General features: G+C 36.3%; 1 long non-coding RNA gene across 1 annotated transcript in view; it reads left to right on the forward strand.

Moving 5' to 3' along the window:
* LOC134806040 (uncharacterized) overlaps positions 1–21,317 on the forward strand; it is a 77,194-nt gene that overhangs the window by 13,628 nt on the left and 42,249 nt on the right. Inside the window, exon 2 of the long non-coding RNA XR_010146455.1 lies at positions 5,779–5,818. This is a non-coding gene — a long non-coding RNA (uncharacterized LOC134806040). The remainder of the gene's footprint in view (positions 1–5,778; positions 5,819–21,317) is intronic.

The following is a 21,317-nucleotide window of genomic DNA, read 5'->3' on the forward strand; positions in this document are numbered from 1 at the left end:
ATGTAGGTAGTTGAAGGTCGTCGTCAATTGAAGGTCGAAGTCGAGACGGGAGAGTCAGTCATGTCTGCGGCCTGAGAAAGAAAAAAAGTCGCTTAATAATTATTATATTGTGCATTGTTACAGTACCCAAGTACCCATAGGTATATTAAGTATACATGAAAGACATACAGCTAAGGTAATCTTTTATTTAATAAGAAATTCATCTGTCCAATCCCGACATTTATTGATGTTTAAAGTGAACAAAAAGTGAGTAATGACGTTACCGTTACCAGAAATTATAATGATTCTATAAATCCTGGTCCTACATTATTGCTTCCATTAAATGCCCACATTTTCTCGCCGCCGCTCATCACTTAATCTACATGTAGCCTATAATTTACGAGTGTTGTTGGAACCGAGCCGACACATGTATCCGCACAATACCTTCAGCTCAACTACGAGTAGTCTAATGCCTGCAGGTGAATGCAACCGCAAACTCCAGCTGTTTAGATAAATACCTTTGTTCCTCCATCCCCTGGTCCCCTGGTACAGGCAATAAACTTGAGAGCAGTTTTGGCACAAAGACGTATAAAACAAGCTAGTATTTATTTCTTGGTACTAATTTTGAGTACCTTTTTGGAATGTTGAAATGTATTGTGCATCTAGACAACAGTCATTTGTTTGAGAATTTCAAAGTTGTTTGCTTTAAGTTTGTCTGGTTTCATGATATCTTCTACATATAATCTACATGACATGGAGAGGTTCTGAATTGTCTGTATTGTTATTTATGAGCATGTTGTGTCACTTATGTAGGCGTTACATTATTATGATAACCGATAAAAATACTTTTTTATTCAACTCTTAATACCTGCTTTCAATTGTGGTCCCATAACAAATCTGTTTAGGCAGATCAGGTTACGGAAAATCTTTCCTTAAAATAATTTAGTTCAGTAGGTTATTCTCAATCTTAAAGTAAATATCATGTAAAAGTAACTCATAATCATCACAGTATATAGGACATATAGGTAATCCGTATAAAACCAGCCCACCAGTCACTATTTTTCCATTCGTTTCCAAGCGTATCCGTTTAAAAACGATTTACAATTCAATCGAACTTCTTCAATTCCACCAAAAGATACCCTAGAGAGGAAACTTAAGCGGGGCGTCGCTTTGTCTGAGACATTATGGAAATGTGTGTTTTAATCTACATCCAGACAGTCCGACTGCCACTAAATATATTTAATAAGCCAGAATCCATGCAAGTCACGACCATGCTCGCGATATAGGAAGATAGGAACGGAGATTCGAAAAACATGGTAAATACTTACGTAATTGTGGGAGAGCTGTTTGTATGTGTGTCACACCCGTGAGAGACAAGATTGTTTTCAGTAGAACTACTTACGTCACAAATAGCTAACCATTCAATTCAAGGGTTCAGTTCAAGGGAATAATTTAGTAACAGAAGCTTTTTAGTGATAGACAAATTTTGGAATTATTTTTATGCCTAAATTTGTCTACTTATTTGATTCCGATTTGTAAATACCTACGTCTAGAGATGGGTCGCGGGTATTTACCCAATTTACCCACCCAGGTAAATACCCGGTAAATACCCATCTACCCGGTATTTACCCGTATCTACCCAAATGGACGGGTAGATTCATTTCTTGTTGCACATGTCGATTTGTGTTAAAGTGGAGATATAAACCGAGTTAATGGCTGTAATTATTGTGTGTCATTTAAAATGAAATGGTTTAGTTGCAGTTGCAGTTGTAACTACGGAATTTTTAGTACAATTTTGATAAATATTAAAAAAAGGCCGTCATAAGAGTATTTTTTTTAGACTTTTGTAAATTATCGTACTTATACGTTGATAATACACATTCCAACTTCGGTCGGCGGGGGGTGTGGTTGGGGGGAGAGGGGCAAAAGTGAACTTTTTCATATTTCTTGGAATCTGTCATTAATATCGAAAAGTGTTGTATGTACAAACTAAAGTAGACATAATTTTCTACAAAACAAGTTATATACATTTTCGTCCTAAAACTAACTGTGTTTGACTTATAAGCTTCACAAGTTGGGATACTGCACAATTCTTTTTTATTATCATTCATAAGTATTCATGATTTTAATCTTTCTAATGTATATTAAAAGCATTTTAAAACATTCCCGGAAGCCAGGGAATGATTTACACGATTTTTATAATTGGACTGATATATGTTAAAATCGAACTTCACCTCATAGCAACCTTTTCGTAATTAGTTTGAACATACATTTTATGTAACATTATAAAAAAATACTTAAATTAATCTTATTTATACTCACATACCATTAAACACATCAAATTTAGAAGAAAAACGAAAATACCCGCGTATTTACCCGCGGGTAGGTAAATATCGGGTATTTACCGGGTAAATACCCGCTCTCGGGTATTTACCCGGGTAGTTACCCATCTCTACCTACGTCAGTCAATTATATGAGTTAGTTTCGTTACATTGGAGTAAATGTATTTGTAGTTTTCAAATAAACATAATTTTCAAATAAACACAATTCGATTTTGATTATGTCGATAGTAACAAAACGTTTCGGAGCTCGGAGCAAACATAACAAGAATCGCGATATTTCCACTCCTCAGAATCAGGCATCTATTGAGCCATTCGCTTTTATTAGGTTCTACCTACTTATAGAGCAAATTGGGCCTATCTATAATGATGTGATAAAATGTATCCCACGTATACACTTAATTTTTCACTCGCAAGTCTTATCAAATACTTCCAATTACATTACAAAGTAAAATTCCTAAATAATCGTGAAATGTATTAAACTGTAAGGATTACGGGTGGAATCAACATGAGGTGTTTATGACAGCCCCTCTGATGTCACGCCGATTCCTATGCAAATTCAGACAACTCGTTCTCTTGTAATATTTTCGACTGAGAGAATTGAGTGAAGGAAGTAATAATCACGGGTTTTTACTTCGGTGTAAATGTAACGAAAATTTGTAAGCGAAAAAGTATTATGGAGTTCCTCTTGAAGCAATTCAAGTTTACTCGAAATTGTCCACTCATTTGTTTTGAACTTCTTCGTGAGGATTATTATAAGGTATATTCTTTATGAAAGCATGCTTGTACCTCCATCACTATAAATATATGTTACGGAGATCATTTTGTAGGTCATGAACCCTGGTAGTTTACTGTAATATAAAATGCCTTATTTTCGCTGCGAATGAAAAGGTGTTCAAAGGGTGTTTTCACACAGATGACTTTAAAACACATTGTACTTTTAAGAAGTGTCAACTACACTACAATGTTTGCCTGTCTATTAGAAAGCCTAAAAAGTAAGCTAAATGACATTGAATTATTTTTCTAAAAAGCGAGTTCATATCACTAACTTGTTTAGCAATAGGTACAGTCAACAACAGCGCTATGAATACAGGCAAAGTGCCAAAAATATGTATACACGACCTTAATGTACAGGCAATAAAGTACTGTATACATATTTTTGTCAACTGTCAACAACAGCGCTATGAATACAGGCAAAGTGCCAAAAATATGTATACACGACCTTAATGTACAGGCAATAAAGTACTGTATATGTACATATTTTTGACACTTTGCCTGTATTCATAGCTCTGTTGTTGACTGTACAAGTTGAACGTGCGAGGATTATTCATAGGCAGATTTTGAAGGGTGTCGGCACTGTGGCATGATATAATTATATTTGTTTCTATAGTATAGTATACCGGTCAAACTAAACTTGTTACACCTTATCAGCGTATGCAAATCCATGCGATCCGGGCCCGCATGGAAACACACATGCAGGTTTTAACGAGTAGGTAAACAAAGGATTAAGTACAGATGGAAATGTTGTTTTAATTTTATTCTCTGGTTGTTTTTAGAGCGAGAAATCGAGATGAGCTAGATATTTAACTAATGAGCTTGCAAACAAACTAATTGGCCTATTTGTAGGAAAACTCCTATTAACATAAAAATATAAAATACAATATTTATTTGCTTGGATTGCTCTATATAATTTGTATATTAAAGTTGACTAACTATTCCAAATCTTACAGTTTATGACACACTTGTATAAGTACCTCAGTTTGTAAGTGTAACTCATGGAAACACATTTTGAAATTCCAAAACAGAAAGCGCTCTTTGTGTTGTATTTTGGAAATTGGATATTTTTCGAGTTTATCTAGATTCTTTTTTAAAGATAAGCTAAAAGAACCCACCAATAATCTAAAGTCAGCTGTAAAAATGTATGAACATACAAATAAATTTAAATTCATTTCCATATTTTCTTCGTGTGTTCTCATGTTTAAGGGTAAACCTAACGCGAAATTAGACGGGGAAAATGGGACGAGATAATTGTGCCCGCCTCCCCCCCTCCCCGCGGCTCGTTACCCACTTTAATCTGTTTAAACTTTTATTTACTCGTGCCAAATTGTACGATTAGCAGAAGGCCATTTAACAAACGCGAGGAACTTTGTGCTTAATAGGTGCTCATTAATGTTGTAAGTTGTATAACTCGACTTATTTGTAGGTATCTACAAGATCGTTAATTTTAAAGGAACAGTGCATAGAGAAAAACCGGCTAAGTGAGAGTCGGACTAGCACACGAAGGGTTTCGTACCATTACGCAAAAAACGGCAAAAAAAATACGTTTGTTGTATGGGAGCCCCACTTAAATATTGTTTTTTTCTGTTTTTAATATTAGTTGTTATAGCGGCAACAGAAATACAGCATCTGTGAAAATTTCAACTGCCTAGCTGTCACGGTTCGTGAGATACAGCCTGGTGATAGACAGACAGACGGACAGACGGACATATTCCCGTTCCCGGAGAGTCCCGTTTTTACCCTTTGGGTAAGGGACCCTAAAAACGATTAACCTATAATTTATACAGAGTGGTTCTGGAGAAGATTAAAAATGCCCTTTTTGGACTCAATCATTATTTTAATGCATACTAAAACTATCTCAATAAATCATGATCACTATGATTTTTTTTACAAATCATACTAATCATGTTTTGCAGATATCTATCGGCATTTGAAATTATGTTGTCTTTATTGAGTTTTTAACGTACAAAACTGAAAATACTATTAAACAATTTAAAGAAAACTTATATTTTAGGGCCGATATAATTAAACTTGTAATTACATTAATTTGCTTAAAAAAATCAGGAATATTAATACCTATTTCTATGCACGTGTAATTTTTTCTACTATTAATGTAATTAAGAAGTTCATTTATTGTACTAATGTTCGTATTTGTTCGTATCAAAAGAATAGGAAAAGCAATCCTACATAATCAATTATGTACGGACAAATCTAATCGTAAAAACGTAACGAAGTAACATTCTTACCCGTCTCAATTAAGACAACCCAACGTAATACAACTTATCCAAAGTGGCCTCTCATGTTTCCAATAGATAAAAACCTACTTTAGAACCCCAATTTTGAATACATTAATGCAAACAGCTACTCAAAATTTAAAAATAGATCTTTAGGTAGACTATGCCAAGATAATAATAAATTCATAAACTGCATCGCTCCTTCAAAATGCATGCAGTTGCAATATCCGCCATGTTCTAAATCGACGTAAACAGTCGAAACTCGTCCTGCATATCCATCTCTTTCCGACCCATGCATAGTTGCATCTCATTGTCTCTTGCTGGCGAGCTGAATTAGGCCAGTATACGCATGCGTCCCGTGTCAATGTCGAATCAATTCTTGTAGGCTGATGCAACTGGCAATATTGGCGGAACTATTTTGTTTTATTAATGGCATTGTCTTGTTGCAGGATTTGCATTGGAAGGATGGCGAGTGCGAACGAGACAACGGTATGTTAATTGATAGTTTACCTTTTCAATGGAGTATAGATTGATATCATATGGAGGATATATTGATTGAATAATAAATGTTTATTGGACAGGAATTTTAAAGGAAGAAATAATGCAGCCAACTAGATTTAAAAATAGCTATCGCACAATGAAAATAATTTAATTATATCTAATGCTATATGTTTGTCAAATTCTGGTCTTAAGCTAAGCATTCAATATTTACAAACTACCTACTTGTAATCTGGTAAACACTAAACAATGTCAGACTACAATTAAATTTTCTCTAATATTTAATTTTCTTAATATTGAGGAAGGTCAGTAATTCTCTTATCGTTCGGATAGATTTAGTAAGTATAATTTATTTTATTTGATATAGGTATGGATTTTTACTTAATTGTGTTCTTATTAATTCTACATAATTTCTACTTTTCGGAGGTACACACAGCTGCAAAAATACATACCCGTTTATAGATATAATACATTAAAAAAACAGCGAAATGTTTTGGATTTTAGACTGTCATTATAGTTCTTATCTACCTTTGTATCTTTACCCGGCGAAAACCTGCTGCCAACAGTAACAGACTTATAAAAACCACTTTCGAAGATACAGGTATCACATCGCTGTCTCATTACCTATACCTACTTATTAAATTATTATTTAGTATTAGTAATTTGGTAGTTTAATTGGTCAACCTTATCCACATAGCAGCCATATTTTTACGAGTAGCTGTCATTACTATGTTATTACGGCGGCCGTGTCGAGCCGAACATCCAATTTCCCAACTCCCAATTTATTGATATTGACTCGGTGATACGCGGGGTGAATGCTGGTCGGCGGATACGCTGCTAGAAGTGAACGGAAAAGTGCAGTCGACTGTCCTCTTATTAACTTATTATTTACTTAGTATACTTTCTGTGATTTGGTAATTTATAATTGGTCAACCTTATCCACATAGCAGCCATATTTTTACGAGTAGCTGTCATTACTATGTTATTACGGCGGCCGTATCGAGCCGAACATCCAATTTCCCAACTTTCAATTTATTGATATTGACTCGGTGATACGCGGGGTGAATGCTGGTCGGTGGATACGCTGCTAGAAGTGAACGGAAAAGTACAGTCGACTGTTTTTTATGCAGGGTGAACTTTTGACCACCGTTCATACTTTGCGTAGTGACTTAAAGGTCACACTGAACAACTTTTACTATGGGACATGGGAAAAAAATGTGGCTGTCCCATAAAAATCAGCGGCATGAACGGAGCGGAGCGGAATGTATGAAACAAATTTTTAGAACAGCCAAAAAACGGTGGTTAAAATTTCACCCTGTGTATAAGAATAGGAGGTTTAGGTATACTATTTTGAATAAAGAATGTCCTTACTGGGCTGTAATCCGTATTTCGGAGTTCAACTGTCTTTTTAAAGCTAGCTAACATTGAGAAATTTTGGTCTTGGAGAAAGACGCTATTGGGCATAATATCTATGAAACCGTATTAACGATACTATGTCTACTGAAAGTCCCTTCAACAAAAAAACACTTTTATATATCGATAAGTTTCCATGGCTAGTGGGGTCAGCCGTATCCAGTACAGTATGCCTCGCATGTTTTGCGGTATCGCTTATTATCATCAAACCTAACGCCAGATAAGCTCGCGGAGACGTGACTTGCGAAAAATAGTCGTTCGGCCTTGCCGTCGGGACTCGTACTACGTGGGATCAGTATATTATGTAGCTAGTTCACGTATCTATCCGTAATGTATTCAGCTTAGTGGCTTTCATTCGAGGGACCTGTTACCGTCTACGGATGATGAGTTCAATATCATGCCATCTTAAGGTTAAATAATTCCAAGACGGCACTTTTGTGCTACAGTTCAATGTTTTAGTTTTATTCCTTAACCTAACTGATATTCACGAAGTTACAAGACTTTACCTTCATGAATATCTACGAATCTATTGTCCCTGCATAGGTACTACCTGGAAAAGTTGGTCGTGCCAAGCTCGGTATCTTTTGCTCAAGTGCTTTAGAAGTTTGTCGTACAGATCCAAATCCGTTAAGCAAGTTTAGGAAACTATCTACTAAGGAAGGAAGAAAAGTGCTCTGTGCGCGTGGATAACACTTTTAAAACCCCTTCTTTTACCAACCATAATGGACGGAATGATTAACATAAATCGGCAAAGAACCAGGGCTTCACCAAACTTGATAGAGTTAGACCAAGAAAAGTCTGCAACGATTTTGATAGCACACGCAATGCAAGTGTTATTTTAAACGTCAAACTTCTATGAAATGATGACGTATAAATAACACTTTGAACTGCGTGTGCTATCAAAATCGTTGCAGACTTATCTGGACTTTAACGAATATATGGCTAATGGCTTTGGTGCCGGCCCTATCTCAATCTTGTAACTTTAAAAATAAGGCCTTTGTTCTGTCAAAAACGAAGCGCATGGAATTAACTTGCACGCGAATTTACATAATAACATCCACGAGCCGATTCAGTTTGAAATTGGAACCTGTCTGTCAAAGTGGAATAAACCGAGTCAATCAGAGATAAATAACCGTCGGAGCGGTCCGCGAGCGCGGCCCGTTTCGTTCTCATTTGCATGTCAATGGGTCGCGAGGGGGAAGGGGGAGGCACAATGGCGGCTCACCTGACTCGAGGCGTGTATTATCCGGGAATTAAAAGTTGCGACACACAAGTCGCCGCTATCTTTAAAGAGCTTATGTGCTATGGTATATGAATGAAGTTTTAACTATTTTCGCTTCAGTTGCAATGTTGGACAATTGAATTAGAAAAACGGCTAGTGAGACTTTGGCACGCGAATCATTTTGTTAGTGGTTTTGTAACCAAAGCGGTTTGCGAACAACATAATAAGGCCTTTGATTGGCTTTGTTGGTTGTTTATCGCTTTTGTTGCCGACATAAATGCTAGCCGAGTGGATTGATACATATCAATAAGAATGGCGTAATCTTTATACTTATCTGAAATACTAAGTAGTAGTCCTGTTTCCTGATGTTATGACTTATCATGACGACGAATATTAAAATGTGAAACAATAATTGTAAATTTATTGTATTATGCGGCCGTAATTGTTAATTAAATTAAAATAACGTAGTGTTTTCTTATTTTGAACGCACACTGTAACCTCCTGGCACCAAAAGCATCTGTAAAATAACTGTCTTAATATGTCATTGTATCTTCACAACTTGTCTATTTATTAATTTTGAAATTTCAAGGAATTGCCATAAAATATTTTTACACGGCTAATTAGATGCTAGTCAAAATTAGCACGTACGCTGAAGATCTGAGTGTGTCCATTGTGTTCGGAACAAGCTATAAAGTTCCCCGTTTGTAGGGAAAATGCCACATGTGATTATGGCACCCAATGCCACATGGAACGTTATTCTGGCCGGGCCATAAAGTGACGTCACTGCTCTGATGTAACAGACCGCGTAAGACAAAGATGGAGAGAATAAGAAGCCTCGGTGAACTGATTAATTTTATCCTATAGATTAAATGAGAAGTTTTCGTGAAAAACGCGGCTTTGAGGAAACAGGCTTTTGATAAAATTTTGGACGTATTGAGAGTCTGCAATTTAAATTGTTTAATTGAGAAACGAAAAATAGTCCAGACTACCACGTTGTCAATCATCGTTTCATAATGGAAATTATTCAATAGATTGTATACAAATTAAGTCCTTAACTATTTTTTAAATTCATCTGAATATTTGAGATAATAATAAAATAAGTAAGAAATAGGTAGTTGTGTGATTATGACTTTTTGTTTCTCCGGCGTTGTTATGCTCGCAAATTGTATGACTATATATTATGCCCCAGTACTTTTACAAGCAATCAAATTAACACCTAGTCTAATAGCAAAAAACATTAAATTCAACTAAGTTAATCACTCAACGGGTGAACTGTCCGCGATGCATAACAGATTTAATTTAGTGGTCTGATTAAGAACTGACTAAAACTTATTTTGTCATAGGAAGGAAAATATGCGATAAGAGCGTTTTTACATTGTCCGATCCGATTTCGGTTGTCGGATAATCTTTGGAGAAAAAACAGCTGCCAGAACATACCCCACGGCATCAAGTCCTTTTTTTTTTTCATAAACGCTTTCTTTTGGACTACAAACAAAATTAAATGTATTGAAAAAATAAAACATTTTTTGCTTGTTTGTAGACGTATCCGACATCCGATATCAGAGTATCATCTAAATGACTACAGATAGGTATAATGAAATTATTAAAAACTAGCATGTTACAAAGTTGTTTCAGTTTTACTCCATATTTGGCTGAGTAGCAGCGGCGGTTGAAATGGGCAGCTTATCAAAAGCGAGTGGATAGTTCGTATAATATTCCGATCGAGCGACGTCCGACGGACGTGCTGGCCGCCCGTGCAAAGAATATCCCATTGTCATAGATGGCTTGTTAGCGTAACAAGATACGTTCGGCTTTTGACTTATGATCAAAGAGTGTTTCATATGTTTGTGTTAGAAATTCCGATATTAGGGTATGTTATCGCTAAAAAGCTCGAGAGCTGGGAGTTTGGAAGGTTCAGAGAGAGCAGATTCAGCTTACCCGATATATCCAATATATCTTTGAAATGCGCAGATATGTATCTAATATCTAAGCAGGAGGTTAAGATAAGAAGTAATATCGGTGCTTGCATTTAAAGTACATTTATTTGATTAACAGTCACTCGGCACTCTGTAATATGTTATGGACATGAGGTCGATTCTATAATGTAATAAAAAAATGTCACCCAACTTAATTATCAGTAGAAAAAAAGGCGCGAAATACTATTTTTCTATGGGAGATCAACCCTTCGCGCCTACATTCTTTAAATTTGCCGCCTTTTTTACCTAACAAAGTCGTTGTGCCAGAATATAGTTTTGAACTGGTTTAAATGGTTTTGATACGACCTTGAAATTGGAAAAGGAACTTAGACTATCCACCATCTGTCTTCAACGAGTACTGAGATACTTCGGTCACATAGCTCGCAGAGACCCTGACTTGGAGAGACTTGTGGTGATGGGAAAGGTGGACGGCAGACGGCCTAGAGGACCAAGTCCAACGAGATGGTGTGACCAATAATCCGCCCAGATGGACATCACACTAAGCAATGCTTTCCACAAAGCAACCGACAGGAAGAAGTGGAGAGCTGCCATAGGATAAATTAGCAAGCGGAGTCACGATCCTCAGTAGTGAGGGACCGACTTATAGAAGAAGACGACCTTGACAATCGTTTTGGTGGTTGGCGCGCATCACACGCACGACTTCCACTTTATTTCGCAAACACCAATCAGCGTTCTTCAAGGTCATGTCAAAACCAGTTCAGAACCATAATAAATTGTAAAACCGGAGTTGGGCTCCGGGGGCCTATTGCATAATAAAATACTATAGCTAATGCTATTTATTTTATTAGTGATTTGGTATGTAAAATCACTAACAGTAGGTATATACCTACTAGCTAGCTTGTATTTTATTATGCAATACGCCCCCGATGCCCGAATCAGAGTCTCAAAAGTCAATTAATCAAACTCCGTGTCCGATCGTATTGGTTTCCACTTTCCATCGGTGTGACGAATCTATATCTACATTCTGAAACTTCATGTGGCCAGTAATGTCTTAACTCGACTTCGGTTTTAAAACCTGATTAGGAATCAAATAGTTTCTTCGCTCAATTCTAAAACCTGTTAGCCACGCGCGTGTGTTTTCGGTCTACCTGGATCTGGAGAAACCTAACTAGATACTAGGGGCTCTGATGTGAGATGTGAGCTGTAGACTTCGCGATAAGCTTCATAAGCTTAAAACTTTTAAAAATAAAAAAAAACTTATTTCGTGAGTGATTATAAATTTCAAAACGCATGTGTCTTCAGCTGAAATTCATGAAGTAGGAACACAAATCATACTATAACGCCTATATTTTTTTGCTGTTTAACTAAACAGTTAAGAAAATGTACATAAAACCTACAATATTGTTGACGGAGTTTATATTTGGATGCTCGAGTCTTTTTGTGTTAAGCTTATAAAAAACTCGACAACCGACTAGATTCGGGATTTGAAATACTAAAGTTTTTTAAGCGAAGAGTCACATAAAAACGGGTTAGTTCTATATACAAATATGTATATAGACTGAAAAAATTCAAGTTCTTACCAATACTAGCAAGTATTTGTTATGGTTACCTATCGAAATGCTGACTCTGATCCTTTACCTATTCTGTGGAGGTCGGTTAGTCCGGTTAACACGGACTATCATTTTGGTAGCCATTGCTCGCCTACGTGACCTTTGGCTTCGAAGTTACGACTCGAGGCCCTGAGGTCCATCGCATATTCGTGATAATCAATATTTCTGTTTTTACTTCCCAGGGTTTGAAATACGAGTCAGGTATGAAATCGGTTTGGATAGAATATAAATTTGTTGGTCATAACTAGAGCTTATTTCTGTTTTCTTGTCGATTTCTTAAGCATTAATACGAAAATAAAAACAATATTTAAAAACTAAGTTTTGATAATAACATTAGTAGGTATGTTATGTTAGTTATGTATTATACCTATTATGTTTCTTCAGAACTATCGATGTTGACTCGATTTTTATTAAAAACAAAACACGTCACTTTTCAGGTAGATACCTACCTGCCATCTCATGTGCAATGGAGTAATAGGGGAGGAACCCAAATGTAGGCTCGCGCGATATGAGCATGTTTTATATTATTGCGGCCCGCGGGTACGCTCACCTTGTTTACACCGCTGGAATATTGTCAACGTATATTTGTAGAGAGGTTTTTCTGGAGTTTGAATAAATTTGCAAAGGTATGTGAGCCTAAAGAGAGAGATAAGAGCGCGTCTTTTAAATTCGGTTTTATACGGATGTTAATTATGTTAACTTACCTACATTTTGGCCGAATTAGGTAAGGTAATCATTTGTTAATTATTATTAAAAAGGTAAATTTTAAACGAGTTTAAAGATTTATTCTTGCTTTATCAAATACCTACCTTCAAAAATTATCGAATATTTTTTTTAATAATTTTTGTTTGGTAAACTTTCGACATTTGGGTACAGGCATGTAGTTATAGGCAGATCCCATACATACTTAATACCGTACACTATTTCCTTAATTTCTACACGTTTACCTTCCTAAATTCATAAATGTAAACAAAATCCTACAATGTCCGACGTCAAAATTTAATCAAAAGTTCAGTATTTGTGTTTGCAACATTGTATGCATGATTTACGCCCCACGTCCAGGGAGCGGGTTACACTCACATACCTACTTGTTTGTTTGTCTACATAAATCAGCCATACCCTACCCAATCCAATATGGGGCCAAACATTTGCGTAGCTCGGTCCTCCATATACCATAACCTAGGATAAAAACAAGAGAAATTGGACGTCGCATCCCTGATTATATTTGAACAAAATATTCCTCGTGCATATACACCGTAACAAGTCTCTATTAGGGCCGACAAATGTTACCGAAAGGAAAACCATACTCCGGTATTCCACGTTTTACGTGATCCGCCTGGATATATGGAATGGAATGGACACAGGGAAATCTCTTGAGCTGTATTAAGGCGTAAAGGTACCGATTCCCAAATGGTTTCGTTATTTGCTCGTATTGCTCGGATATCTACCTGCTGCATTTGGGAAAATTGAATGGCGACGGCGGCCGACGACAGCGGAGGGGAATCCTGAAATAAACAAAAGAAGATAAATTAATTCAATTATTTACAAAGTTTTAGTCTTCATTTGTTTTACAAGTTGGTAGAAGACTATTGAGTACCTACGTTTAAAAAGTAAATAAAAGTCATAACTTTTTATACCTAAAGTTCAGTTGGTCGCTGAAGTTGCTGTTATTTTTTCACATACTGGTGACAATTAAACTTTAGGTAGGTATGTGTCAATTAAACATAATTACAAGACAAGGGCACTAAAAAGTACAGCTACTTTCAGTGCGGGTACCGCAAAATCATGGTCGATAACGACGTATAACGTATGTAATGTCAGAGCTCACAAATTGCAGATTTTTAAACGGAAAAATCCAATTTAATATGCTTTAATTAACCGAAAAACATTAAAGACAAATTAGTTCGAACGAAACGAAGAGAACGGGTGCCAAAAACTGGATCTCATCTCAAAACTGCTTACCCAAGCAGCACTGCAACTGAGCGCCCCGAGAAACCTTATTTCCGAAAACGTATTCTATTCTGTCGTGACGATGGTCCATTATCCTTTACTAAAATAATCATGTTGAGTTTCTCTTTGAAACTAGAACAGACTTTAAGCAGTGTTATTAAGGTTTAAGTTTGGGTAAAATGGTATTTTGTGAAATTGTGAGCGCGCAAACAGTAGTCGCGATGGGACCGCCAGAGACGACAAATATTGCGGGCCTTTATTTACATAGGTCCACTAGAAGTTTGAAGCTTCTTCGGACATAAACATGAACAACGTAGGTATACGTATATCTAGGCGTCTTTGGATTAAATTAACCTTACAGATACCTAGTCTAAAAAGGTCGATATATTATTTTAACCAATTTATACTCTTCGGCAAGTCTAAGTAGTTTCAAATTATTTCGGTCGGTACAATCGGTACTTGAACTTTAGAGTAAAATTAATTAGTTGTACTTGTAAGTTTAAATTAGGGTATAAAGCTTTGAGATGTTTCTTTCCTTAAAATATTTCTAACACGACATAACAACACTGCAGAAGTGCAAACATAATTCGTACCTTTTTTGGCTGGCTTAAAGCTCTACCCTTTGGTTACTTTGGTATCCATAAGTATAGGTGTGTTGGCAGACGTGAAAGGCAATCGCGGGAAAATGGAGCTTAAAGGCTTTTTACCTCAGCCCTGGCGTGTTATTCAAATTGCTAAAAGAGTCGAACGCTTAAAGAAACCAGTAAAAGTACGTCTGATATCGTATAGTTGTCACGGATCTCAAGGTTCAAATTAAGCTGGTCGGGTAGAGTATTCAGCGCAGCGACAGTCAACAATGGGAGCATGCGAGTTGGTCGGGAATGTCGGTATCCTCAGAATCCCGACTTGCCTGTTCTTGATTACCATCCACCCCTTTAAAAGCCTGCATTTCGCACACGGAGTACGAAATACGGGTAAACAAACAAGTATTTCAGCATGTTATCTTATTTTCGTTGTATGGGGAAGTAATGGGAGAGGAAAACTGAGAAAAGGACCGGGGAAAAGGATGGACTGTGTGAGAAATGATATGAAACGAACGCAAGTGAATGATGAGATGACGGGCGAAAGAGAGGTATGGTAGAAAAAGACATGCTGCGCCGACCCCAAATGAATAGGATAAGGGCAAGCGAATGATGATGATGATGATGATGATGATGATGGGGAAAATGAGAAAAATTGATTTTCTGCCTACGTATGAAGTTAAGAGAGGCAGACATAGTTGATCAATTTAAGAAGAATATAATATTAGATAATATAGGTGGGTAACAAACAAGATTCGATTTCCCCTTGCACAAGAATCAATTTATCTTAATAGTAAAAATATTTTAATTAACCATTTTAATTGCATTGGTCTTGATCCATCTAGATCTACTTTAGTTATCTCTTCATCGGAATTAATTAGAATACTTAATGAATATGAAGCAGGTAGAGGTGTCAGGTTTTCTGTATATGACTACTGATGATAATATAGTCAAATCAAGTACTTAGGTACTACGTAGGTATTTTTATTTTATTTAACACAACAAAATAAAAATAAAAAGAAAGCAACAACTTATTTATTTGCCGTCATGTTTAGGTGCCTGATTCCAAAATGAACTTCTAAAAACAAATAAACAGTTCTAAATAAAATTCTTTGATAAATGTGTAAAACAATTTAAGATTCAATGTTACCTCATCCTATCCTCCCTATTTCAAGGCCTCATTGAAATACCTACATACTTATACGTATCGCAAATGTGTAGGATTAAAACGCAAACCTATTGCCGCGCTCCGTATGCCGTGGCCTCTCATTGGCTACGCAAGCTCTAGCGAATCAAGTATTTAAGACCAGTGTAAAGTAACCCCCAGATAACCCAGATTCTTAACAACTGTACGTAGTATTGGTTAACACTCGTGTCGTTCGAGTCCTCTGCTTTAAAACTAAGTACTATTTTTCTGACTCATATAATAAGTCGAAACTCGAGTCTCCAGAGACTCAAGTCTTTTGTAGAGGCTTGAGATTGAGTCCATTTCAGAGAACGCGAATTTGTTTACCAATAAATTCAAAATGCACGTCTCCATGTAAATTCATGGTACAAGTACACCATGCAATAATGATTATTTTCTTTACTGTTACTAGTATTAAGATGAAATCTACAAAATTATTGGCGGAGTCTTTATTCGGAGGCTCGAGTCGATGGTCGTGGTTCGACTCGGGGCTTAAAAGACTCGGAAGTTTTTTTTAGTTATTGTATCGTAAAAACGAGTCGAGTTCTTCAAATTTAGACTGAAAAGAATCGAGTACCTACCAACAATAACTAAAAGTTATTAGAGAGCTAGCTTACATAGGTTTTTCTGAACCTTCATCTCGCCCGAGCTCGGTAGGTGAAGGGAGTGATGCCTGTGCTTTAATAAACTCAACAAATCCCGCCATTTCTTGTTAACACCCTGGTAATCTCACTTGCTTCAATGCTTCGTTAATACACGTTAAATGACTTAGCAAATTTTTGACGTGATTCAGGGTCGTGATTTGCGTAGAATTGAAATTAAATAAATATATTAACTTCTACTCGCCCTTTTTTCTTTGTAAGTATTTTAGTATAACCTTTTTAGCAACGAAAGCAAGCCAGACTTAGATTTTTGTTACCTACGTAAATATTCTTGTATTTAAGCATGTCGTTTTAAAATGAGAGTGTAACGTCGATTAGGTATATAGGAGCAGCTTTTTGGCCTTATTTGGCCTTATTATTAACAATATGACATGTGACAAATATTATTGTCAAAAAATATGGTGGACCCTTTTCTTTACAAGTTCTTCTGATTTATCTAAAAAAATCGACTCAGTTACAACGTGTTTAACTTTCTCGAAACTTAGTGGAATATTTAATATAACGTTAGAGGCTTCATATATCGCCTCAATACTCGGTGACTTTATCATCGTAACATTACCGCTAACTTACATTTCCCAAAACATTATTTATAATAAAACTTGACATCATCATCCAAATATTACCGAAACCCATCACACCTAATTTCCTAATGCACTTCCACTGTCTTGTCCATCCTTACATCATAACGGATAGGTAAGACAGCACTTGCCCACTGGAGTGCATTCGGTCATCCACTGCCGTGCTAAGGTAACCACCGTAACTCACTTTAAAAACTCATTCAAATATGCAACTTGTTGCATTAGGATAAGGTATAAAATTTAATGGATTTTCAAATGCAAATACGACATGTTTAGTGGCACGGTAAGATAAATGAAGCAGCTTAAGCGTTTGTTGGACCGTTCACTATTAGGCGCGAGTCTCGCTGGCCGAACCGTCCGATCGTCGAGCGTAATAGGTGACCAGCTCATGGATAGGAGAAAACCGGAATTTAGTTAAAAGGAAAATTGAGAATATGTTCATTGTTATCTATTCCGATATCAATCTATTTAGAATACGGTAGTACCGTAGTATACGATAGCTAAAAGTTTAATAGTAAAAAGCGCTATATACCTATTGAAGAATAAATAAATCTTATCAGGTAAATTATTTTATATAAAAAAAAAGACATAATTACCCTTTGTTCTTACCAAGGGAACCGTAGTCTAACGATATGAATAATATAATTATGTATACGTATAATGCGATGCGATAATCGTTTACCGTAAGCTGAATCTTCTGTTCATTAAATGGTATAGACAATTGAAAACCTACACTAATTAAGTATTAATATCTGAGAGACCGAGCTTTGCTCGGAAAACATATAAAACCTCAAAAATGCGCGTTTTCCCAGAGATAAGACCTAACTAGATATTTATCGCCCCCGAAAACCCCCATATAGCAAATTTCATCGAAATCGTTAGAGCCGTTTCCGAGATCCCCAAAATATATAAATAAACAAGAATTGCTAGTTTAAATGTATTAGATTTGCTACTAAGTAGGTGTATGTAGTGTTGGCAGGAACTCGAGTTTTTTGAGTCTAAATTTGACGAACGACTCGACTCGTTCTTACGAGACTCTACGCTAATAATCTTCCAAGTATTTTAAGTCTCGAGTCGAGTCCTTTATTGAGTCTTTTTAAGCGCAACAGCAAAAGGACTCGAACCCCCGAATAAAGACTCCGTCGACAATTTTGTAGTTTGTATCTAAATACTAGTAATAGCAGTAAAGAAAATAAGCGCTATTGTATGGTGTATCTAACACATGAATTTTACATGAAGACTATGCCTTTTGAAATTTTTTCTTGACTCCTTTTCAGAAAACTCTCATATTTTAATAAAAAAAATTATTTATTATTATTTTTTTTTTTTTTTATTTATTTATAATAACGGTACAGCTATCATGACAGTTGCCCAATGCGATAGTGTAGCAAATATTTAACCTAGGACTTAATACTATTATTATTTCAAAGAATTACATATAACATAATACAAACAAATTGATTTTATTGAAGTCATTCTCAGAACAATGGAATACATCAATCCGGGTAGCAACTCGATTGAGCGTGCGCAAAGCTCTCGTCCACGGCGCCTCGCGCAGCAGGCCGGTGCGCGCGCGCGGCTCCGCCAGCAGCGGCGGTCGGCGTCGGCGCCACACATACCGCGGGGGCGCGCACAGGCTCACCGTGGCCAGTACCCGCGGGTTACTGATTCTACCGCGCAACAATTTAAATATATAGGATGTTAGAGCAAGCTCCCTCCTAACCTCCAACTGGTTATACCCTACCATTCCCAGTATAAATAAAGTTGGGTACATAAGGGGGTAAAAAGGGTAAACACCATAACATTTCAGGTACAAAATCCTCACAAATTTATTTTGTACTCGTTCCAGCATTAATTTGTATTTGGATTCGTGCGGGCTCCAGATACTAGCGTTCATCTCGAGGTGGCTTTTTACAAGAGCCTCGTACAATGCACGTATGGCGACTATATTTGTAAAACCTTGTGCCTGCCTCATGACAAACCCTAAATTCCTGTATGCCCTTTTACAAATCCTAACAACGTGATCTCTGAAGGAAAGGTCAGCTGTAAAGTGCACGCCCAGATCCCGCACCTCCGCAACGCGTTCTATGGCCGTTCCCTCCACAGTGTATCGATGATGTATCGGACTGTGTGACCGGCTAAAAGATATTGATGAGCATTTACCAACGTTAAAGTAAAGTTTATTTTTTTGACTCCATTGTACGACTCGATCAACATCATCCTGTAATGCGAAACAGTCCGATACATCTTTGATTTCACGTACCAGTTTTAAGTCGTCAGCAAATAATAAACATTCTGAGTTTCTTACTACACCTGGGAGGTCATTAATCATCAGAACAAAATTCAATGGACCTAAATTACTGCCCTGACTGACTCCTGACCTCGTGTAGTACGGCTTCGACTTGTACCCTGCACAATCTACGTACTGGCGCCTATCCCGCATATAGCTGGCGAAAAATGCAAGCGTCCGCGGTGTACACCCCGCGTCTGCATTGTCTTATAATTAATTAAATTAATTAAATGCATTGTCTTTATGTTAAATTCATGGGTTAAGCAGGTACACATTGCAATAACGCTTATTTTCTTTTCTGCTATTAGTATTAAGATAAACCCGTCAAATATTGTTGACGTTTGCGCTAAAAAAATACTCAGTAAAGGACTAGACTCGGGACTTAAAAACTCGGAAGCTTTTTAGTGCAGTAAAAACGAGTTGAGTTCTTCAAATATAGGACTGAAAATCCTAATCTACTTATAGGTAGTACATGAACGTGATTTTATTTTGGCCTGACAGAGCAAAATATTCTTAGTAAAACATATAATAGGTAAGTACCTACGTAAAAAAAATACGTAAAATGTTATTGAAAATGCTTATGTTAATAAAGACACAGCCATCGTATTTTTCTTTCGATATGATAACGATAAGACAAATTGAAATTTAAGTCCTCAAATAGGTACTGTGTATTCCGATCGAGTGGTTTTCTTAAGGTCACGATGATATTGAATTAATTTACTCCGTTTTTGTGCCTAAAACTTTTAAAGATACATGTCAAAACAAATAAAAATTCTTCAAGTAAGTGCTAATAGTACGAGTTAGGTAGGTACATATCATTTATTTTAAATAGGTCTAGACCTATTAAATATATTTTTAAGAGACTAGTCTCTTAACATTTTTTTAAATTCAAAAACGAAAGATAAGGGGACATACACATGGCTTATCATATGAATAAAATTAGGTTGCTATTTTTAAATATGAGTATAAGTAGGTACATCTCTAACGTATCTTGCTAGTCTAGGTTACGTACTGTTTACTTCTTATAATAAAATTGATTAAAAAACGATTTAATTCTCGAGAATGTATATTAATTAACTACCTATTGATTCCGCTGTGGCGCTCTCAGTTGGACTGTAACAATAATATTCCAGTACTTGCAGATAGATTTGTTTTCATTTCGTAACAACGGCTCAGCTTTACCGACGGATACATTGACTGGTGTATTCATGCGTTGTATTGTAATTAACCGTACCAATACTCAGACCGATTCTATTTTTAACCGACTTCAGTTTCGTAGAAGGAGGAGGTTCTGTATTCGGTTGTGGCTATGTTTTTTTTATGTATGTTCACCGATTACGCCGAGACCCGTGGTCTTAATTGAGTAATTCTTTATTTGTTCGACTCTCCGTAGGTATATATTTCAGTTGGTAACGCATATTTATACTTTAAAAGGATATTTTATTTTATCCTTTTTGAAGTCGGTTTCCTTTTTTTTCAATTTTTTTTATTATTTATACACTTACCAAGTTAGAGCTTTTAATATAAGCCAGTAGTTCAAAATCACGTAACAGCCTCCTAGCCTAGTCAGTATAGTGAGACTTAGTCTCAGACTAGTGAGCCTACGAAGCAGGAGGATCCGGGTTCAAATCCTGGTAAGGGCATTTATTTGTGTGTTCATCACTAATAGTTGTTCCTGAGTTATGGATGTATTCTATGTATTTAAGTATATATCTGTGTCTATCTATTATATATAACGTCGTGTGGTTCCCACAACACTAGCCTTATTGAGCTTACTAGGTAGATTTGTGTAAGATTGTCCCATAATATTTACCTATTATTTATGTAGGTGCCCATTATTTAAACCAATGATATAGATATAAATAGTTGGATTACAACAAAACTTAAGTACATAGTCATTTTACAACATGTCGGTATGTACGTAATAGGTCTTAATTTGCAAGACACTTTGTTGCTGCATATTAATTAAATATTAGTTCGAGTAGTTCGCACTCCAAATTACAAAACAGAGAAATAAACATCTAAATGTTACGTTGCAAAATTAGCCATCAACTAATAAAG

The sequence above is a fragment of the Cydia splendana genome, chromosome 2 (genome assembly GCF_910591565.1).
Source record: "Cydia splendana chromosome 2, ilCydSple1.2, whole genome shotgun sequence".
Lineage (NCBI taxonomy): Eukaryota > Metazoa > Arthropoda > Insecta > Lepidoptera > Tortricidae > Cydia > Cydia splendana.